A 7,773-nucleotide genomic window follows, 5' to 3' on the forward strand; every position below is an offset into this window, starting at 1 on the left:
CTATATCCAAGAGTTCTTTGCGAAAGCGAGCCTTGAAGATTGCCGCCACCAAGTCCTGTTCAGACTCATCCTAATTTAACAATAGTTCTTATTTATATTTTTTATATTATTTTATTATCATTATTATTTTTTTTTTATTCACTAACTAATCTAGGGTCGAAATTTAGAGAGAGAAAATGTGATAAATAATCTAAACCAGGCGTTACCTTCCAGACCTGTCTGAAGAATCCGATCCCATGTATACCAAGCCCCAAGACAAGCGGTTATGTCAGGTTTAGTGTTGGAAATCAGCTTTGGTTACTTCATACGGTTCAAGGTAAGTGTGTAGTTGATAGGTTGATCCGCTTTAGCATCTTTAGTGCTATCTGCAATCAGTAAATCTAAAATGGTGCTAAAGATTGGTTCGATATTCATGTTTAAATCAATATAGGATCATAGTCCCTATTTTCAATAGCTAAGCATAATTTATTTGAAATTCCTTTTTACATAAGAATAAAATAAATTATATCAGTAAATCTCCCCCCCAGACTTAAATTACACTGTCCCAGTGTAACTCAACCGGAGTTATGATGAATAGTTTATGATGTACGAAATGTAACAAGTAGGGAATATACATCTGACCAGATTAGATATCGATCGATCTGTAAGTGTTACATCGATCGTCGTGTGGTTGCCTATGTCGAACGATGTCGACGTCTCGTCGTCGGTCGATATTCAGGTCCTCCTACTTGGGTCTCCTAAATCTGAAAGAAATAAAACGAAAGAAATTAAATGCTAGCTAATAAAACCAAAGTAAAATACCTAATAGTGAGTTGCCTCCCACTCAACGCTTGGTTATAGTCATTTAGCTTGACTGTGGTAGTGATTGGCTATTGGGTGGAGAAGCAGCTGCTTGTTGGAAAGCAAGCATCCACGTCATCTCTGCGCATTCTGGACCAAGATGCAATGAAACTTCTTGTGGCCTCATCATTTCTTGTCCATTTGTCATCCATCTTCTCAAGTACTTTGGAGATGTTCTGTAGCCTTTCTTGAATGTTGTCAATGCTGACCTGGTGCCAGCCTATGTTGTCATAGGCGTATGCTGAAAGTTCTATCAGTTCCTTTTGCATTGCCTCTACCGTCTTGTGTATCAGCTGCTCGACGATTGGTGTTGACTCGGCGTCGATCGATGCGATTATGTGTTCGTTGGTCGATCTCGGCGAGTTGCCATCGATCGATTTCGCTAGCGTCCTGTCGATCGATGCTGATATCTGATGTTGAGCTGCGAGTTGCCTCTGAATGGCTTTGACTTCTTTCTGTAGCCATTCTGCGTGGTTGTCTAGTCCACTGATTTTGTTGTCGAATGGAAAGTAGATGTCATCGCAGCGTTTGTCAAGTCGTTCTTCCATGGTGTCTAGAGCAGTGTAGATCTTGGATGTGATCTTGTCAACCTCTGCTGCTGTGTAAGGAAGTAACTCCACAGGTTTCTTTCCATCGATCCAAGGCCCTCGTAGCCTGTCGATCGATGCTGATTTTGCCTGCAAAAAACTTTGATTAGTAATGTTCTCAATATCCTTTTGGGCATCAAGTAATTGACTAGACAATTTGTTTAAATCTATCATGACTGGTGATATAAAACGGTCATGCATATCCTCGTAAGTTCTATGCCTCTCATTCATGGCTGAGACTTTGGCGTCGAGCGGTGTGAAGGTACACATGTCGATCGATGTGGCTGGTTGTTGGTCCTACTTGCGAATGGTGTACAGATCTTCCTGTAGTAGCTCGATTTTAGTGCTTAGCCAGTCCACGTTGTTGTTGAGAGGGCAATAAACGTCGTTTATCCTTATGTCGATGTATGAGACTTCCCATTCATCCCTGTGTTGTGTTGAACATTGCGGTTCTGCAGGGATCTGAGCTTTACGAAGACTGACGTCGATCGATGTTTCACGTGGTGCGTCGATTGATGCTGAGGTCGTAGCTTCCTTCTCAAGTTGCTGACGTAAACTCTCAATTTCTGTCCTCATTTCTGCCATACATCTGAAAAGCTCATTGTAGCATCTATCCAAAGACTGATGTGTATCATCTACCAATGTTTTGAGCTCCTCTCCCAGTTTCTCCTGAGCTCCACAAATACCAAACACCATTTCATCGATTTCTTCTTTGGTGTAGAGTTCTGGTGCCAGTCTTGTGGGTGTGAAGGAAGTGGCATGTTCTGGAAGACAGATGTGGCTCTCTCCAAAAAGAGATGCTCTTTCCAGTATTTTCCTGATGTTGTCCTTTGTGACAGGTATCATCTCACCAGCTACGCCTCGTGCGTGTCCACGCTCATCTCTGTAGACTCCATACTCGTCCCTTTGTTCCCAAGTGAACTTTCTGGCTCCGTACTTGTCGAAAGCGCGGTTCCCACATTCATACCGTCGGTCGATCGACGTCGGTTCATCCCTATCGATCGATGATGTCTCCGTTGTACCGTCGATCGATGGTTGCCCTTTTGGTTGGCGTGATATATCTGGGTTGATATCTGTTGTGGCGACTCCTGCGTGGTTGTTAGGATCTGTTTGAATGACGTCTGGAGTGCCACGTTGCTGTGAGAATAGGTTGTCAGGTCCATTGGCTACTTGAAGGATGTCTGCTGTGTCCTCTCTGGACACTTGTAAAATCCTTCCATCCATTGCACGTGCGTTGCCATCTGGGTCCTTGAAAATACCAAATTCACCATGTGTTAGAAAACCGTAATCAATGTTTGCATAATCATTCAATTTAGAAATAGAAAGATTAGGGTTTAGAGTAGTATCGATCGATGTATATACAGTTACATCGATCGATGGCAGTGTAATTTCTGCAGAACTTTTGTTCTTGAGATGATTGCTCTTCATGGATTTTTCTGTTAATGTAGAAGGAAGAGTGTTCTTCTTTTTTGCTTGTGTGTTTGCTCTGATGTGTGTAGGTGGTTTCGGAGGTGCAAAACGATTTATATAGGTATCTATAAACCTAATTGGGGAGGGAATATTCTCCTGCTCCTAAATTTTCGCTGCGGCGCGAATAACGATCGATGTTCCTTTCGGGGTGTCGATCAATGTGAGCGGTTGTTTTGCTGGACGAGGGTGGGTATCGACCGATGTGGAGTGCACAGCGTCGAACGATGTTGGAAACGTGTTGGTGAACTTATGTGTTTCAAGTCTTTCATCCTGCAAAGACATTTCTATTGCACGTTCTTTCCAATTCCTCATCGTATTCCTCGGTATGTTCCTCATTAGGTGAAGTAATTACAGTGCCAACTGCAAAACTCTCATGGAAACCACTGTCTGCCCAACTGCCTATGGAATAATCATCATGTCCTCTCTTGCTTGGAGGTTGGAAGGCAAAATGTTGGTAACAATGTTTTGGTGAAGCGAAATAGTCAAGTGGGTGCATTACGTCGAGTGACGTGTTATTGCGGTCATCGGTCACCATTGACACATTGGAATCGATCGATGGAAAGGTTGGGGTGTCGATCGATTCCGAGTACTCTGTTTCCTAATGTCCTCCTCGGTTACCTTTGTTTCTCTGAAGAACATCCACAACCGGTGTGTGAAGTAAGCTTCATCAAAAGGTTTTTCGATTGAGATTCTGAGGACTCGTTTAGTGAAACCATCCATCTCCTTATCGTTAGCTTCCCTCTTAAGGTTTTTAGGAATCTTCTCATTTCTCTTCCTTAACCTTCTCCCTTCAGATTCTTGTTATTCTTGAACTGATTCTGGTGAACTATTTAAAGGGTTGGGTTTTGGTTCGGGTGGGTTTGCTAATGGTTTAGGTGGTGGTCTGAGTGCGTTGATGTAATCATTATCGATTGAGGGTAACCGCACTCGGTATGTCAGAGGTGCCTATCGATCGATGGGAGGTGTGTTATGACGATCGACGTCGGACTCACTCTGTCGATCGATGGTTGGCTCAACCGATCGATCGATTTTATCATAGAAAGGGGAGGGTGGGTGAGGATGCTTAGCTGCGAATTCTTCATGAGTTAGAATTCGAACCGCATTGCATTCAGTCGATTTGGCAGACGACGTCGATTGATGACTGGAGTAATCCGTCCATCGATCTTCATCATGGTCTGTCGATCGATGCGAGTTCATCGACATCGGTCGACACCATTGGGATCCGCCGAGACTCATGGAGCTTTCGATTTCGAAATCTCCTTCTTCAAGCTTTTCATTTCTCACCACTTGCCAGAAATCATCATCTATGATGGCATTTACGTGGTGTTTTCCTTTGTTGGCTCCTGCCTCTCTAGCGAAAGCTTCTTGCCTCTTTATAGTCTCGCCCGTCTGAATTACTTGGGTTTCAAGTTTTCTCACCTGAGTCCCTAAGGTCTCGATTTTGGTGTTCAGATTGTTGTAGGCAGAGTCTATCTTACCGTTGAAATCCACAGTGATTTGTTGTTATCCCAACAGTACTCGATCAAGCATCTCTTCGATCTTGCTTTCCTGAGTCTGGGGTGGTTGATTTTGGTAGTAAGAGTTCGAGTAGCTCTTGCTGTTGTTGAAGGGTTTTTGAAATTGTGAATTTTGGTTACTTCTTTGGCCATTTTCAAAGAAGTTTATGTTTCCGCCTTGGTTTCCAAATTTCTGGAATCTGGTACCTCCGATGTAATTCACGTTTTCTTCTCCTTCTGTATCTGCTACTTCTCCTTCAGTTGAACAGACTTGCTTCCTAAGAAGCTCGTGCACCACATCTAACTTAGCTCTTACTTCGTCCATCTGTTCCTTCCCGATAGAGGCTACAGACTTCTTTCGTTCAGAGTCAGTGTTTTTGGTGCTGCTGCTGTTAGCAAGGTTTTCGATAAGTCTCACAGCTTCCAACGGATTCCGAGTAGTGAAATTTCCTTCACTCGCCGTATCAAGGGCCATTTGATACTGTAAGGCGAGACCTCGGAAGAAAGTGCTTAGCAGCTGCACTTCGTTAAATCCGTGGTGTGGACAGTCTCACTGGAAGAATCTAAATCTAATCCACACATCTTTGAAGGACTCTCCAGCCTTCTGCGAGAATGTGGAAATTTTGTTTCGAAGTTCTTCAGCGCGCGCCTCATCAAAGAAGTTTCGTAAGAAAGCATTCTTGATGTCGCTCCAAGATGTTAAAGATCATGTGGGTTGCTGCCTAAGCCAGTTCATCGCTTCTCCATTCAGCGTGTATCTGAAGAGCTTGCACAGCAGGTAATCTTCGGGGACTCCTTCCATCCGAATAGCAGAGATTAGATCCTCGAACCGTTCCAAATGGTCCATAGGATGCTCGTGCGGTAACCCAGAGTAGGGTATCTGCGACACGAGAGTGTAGTATTCAGGCTTCAGCTCGAAATTCTGCTTCTGGATCTCCGGAAATTGAATAGCTGATCTGTTGGAATAGTACTCATCTGGGTGATTGTAGTTGGCCAGTGGTTTCGATCGAGCGTCCTCATATACAGGTTGAGCAGCTCCTGTAGCATCGGCATCAGGGATTACAGTTCCCTGAGCATCTATTTTCTGACATGTTGCATTAGGCAGATGACCGGCCTGGTCATACAGGTTTCCGTTCTCATCCTGAGTCAGAATAATAATGTTTACCATTTTTGACGACACGGTATCGATCGACGTACGCGGTGTAGTATCGACCGTTGTCGAACGATTGGGATCGATCGACGATGATGGTCTGGTGTCGGTTGATGGTTGGTTGTGCGTATCGATCGACGACGAAGTGGTTGCGTCGAGCGATGTGGAACGTTGACCTCTACGGATGGTGCGTTCCAAATGAGCAGGATCGTCTGAGAACAGCAAGTCTTTCTCCTTGTTGCTTCTGGTACCGCTGGGCATGCACCTAAAAAGACAAGAAAAAGATTATTAGAAACGAGGTAAAGAAAAGAAAAAGAATTAATAAAACTAAATCTAATGGCGATCAAAGCTCCCCGGCAACGGCGCCAAATTTGATACCACTCAAATTACCCTAAGGAGTGTTACTCTCATCAAAAGAGGTTCAGATGTAGTACTTAGGGATCGAATCCACAAGGAGCTAGGGAACAATTAAATATAGTGTTTATTAATTCTAAAGGTTGTAAATGTTTTTAAATGGAATAGCAATAGTAACAAGCGAGTAAATATAAATGTAACTTGGTTGGAAATGATATTAGATCCAGGGCCACTATTCAGGTGTTGGAGATTAAAATACCTATAGATGCCTAACTGTTGTATGCATGATATATTAGAGCTCATTCGCTTAACTCAGTGATCAGCTGTCGCATGTACCACTGGTTAACAGACTAGATCTTGTGTCTCACCGGTTAGTATGCAGACACAAGAGAGTGTCGATCGATAGTCTATTAAGACGTCGACCGATACACCTTTGCCAACATCGATCGATTGTCAGTTGAGGACATCGATCGACGGGTTCTAGCCAGGCCTATGCGCGAGTATGAAAATGCTCTACTAAGATTCTAAATTGGCGGTTAGCCCTCTCTAGAAATCCTAATATGATAGATAGATGTCAGGATGAGATAACAAGGGTGCTTGAATATGCAATCCTATGATCAAGTTCTAGTTAGCTAGGTTAAAACAAGCAACGAATACAAATCTATCATGAATATCACAACAAGGCAGATCTATAGTTTGGGGCTAATCCCACAAACCTATCTGAACCCTGGATCTAACAGTTGAACTACTCAGACATAGCAAAGCAATTCATATCAATAGATAAATAGAAACTCATAGAATAGATGAAAAGAAATAGAAACAAGGAGTTCCAATCACAAGTGATCTTTTCTCCCAAATGAAACTTGTAACAAAACTAGGTCTAGAAAAAGCTCTGTTCTTTTGCCGTCAAAAACACTAGGCAGTATATATTCTACTAGGTTAAAAACTCGTCAGGGCATTTTGGTAATTTGGCTTGGCCTTGGTTTTTAAGTCTGCTGAATCCAAAATGTCGCGTCTGGTGTCCCGACATCGATCGATGGTACTTGTGTACATCGATCGATATTAATCTTCATCTGTCGAGGCATTTCCTGATATCGATCGTCTGCACTGATGCGCATCGATCGATTATTCTTCCTCTCGTCGACCTCTAAGTGGTCAGCTCGGGTGAAATTTCCTTTAAGCTCCAAAATGCTCCAAAGTCATAGCTTTACTCCGAAATGCACCTGAACCTGAAAACATACCTTGAAGAGTAGAAAACATTGATATATATATTGTGGGAACCGAAATTCGCACTGTCGATTTCTGTTTAAATAAGGAAACTAGGAAAATCCTAATTTCCCAGAGGACCCGGATATCTGCTAATTACCACACGTCAAGCAATCAGAACACGAGAATAACAACGATAAAATATAAAAAATCGAAAAAGAGAGCAAAGAAGATCTTATTCCGAATTTGCGTATGAGCGTTTACAACAAGGTATAAGCCTGGGCTCGAGAGCTGTCGGCGAGATTCCTAGTTCTAGTAACCCTAAGACGGCTAAACCTAATTGAGTCGCAGCTCGAAATAACAAAAACGGAAAAATTGCCTAAATTGCTCTAAGTGCTAAGTTTGCTCTGAAAAAGTTCTTCCCCCATGCTCCTCGCCTAGGACTCCTTATATACTAGATCCAAGGTCGGTTTACGCTTTTACTCTTCTGCCCTTAAGCCGTCATAGCATAAAAATGGAGATATTCCATTTTTCCCGATCTTCACAATTATCTTCAAAACTTCCGTATTTATCCGCGGAAACTTGACATTTACCCTTCCTTGTGGGCCAAGCGTAAACCGTGCTGCGGTTTACGGGCTTTTGGTTAGGAAATCGTAGGATGGGCCTCGAG

The 7,773-nt window shown here is 43.0% G+C and overlaps 1 non-coding gene across 1 annotated transcript; it reads left to right on the forward strand.

Annotated features, from left to right (window-relative positions):
* Positions 1–4,923: 4,923 nt before the first annotated feature.
* On the forward strand, positions 4,924–5,030 carry LOC125607774. Its single transcript, XR_007338844.1, has one exon. It is a non-coding gene; the product is annotated as a small nucleolar RNA R71 (small nucleolar RNA).
* The last annotated feature ends 2,743 nt before the right edge of the window (positions 5,031–7,773 follow it).

The sequence above is a fragment of the Brassica napus genome, chromosome A3, assembly GCF_020379485.1.
Source record: "Brassica napus cultivar Da-Ae chromosome A3, Da-Ae, whole genome shotgun sequence".
Classification (NCBI taxonomy): domain Eukaryota; kingdom Viridiplantae; phylum Streptophyta; class Magnoliopsida; order Brassicales; family Brassicaceae; genus Brassica; species Brassica napus.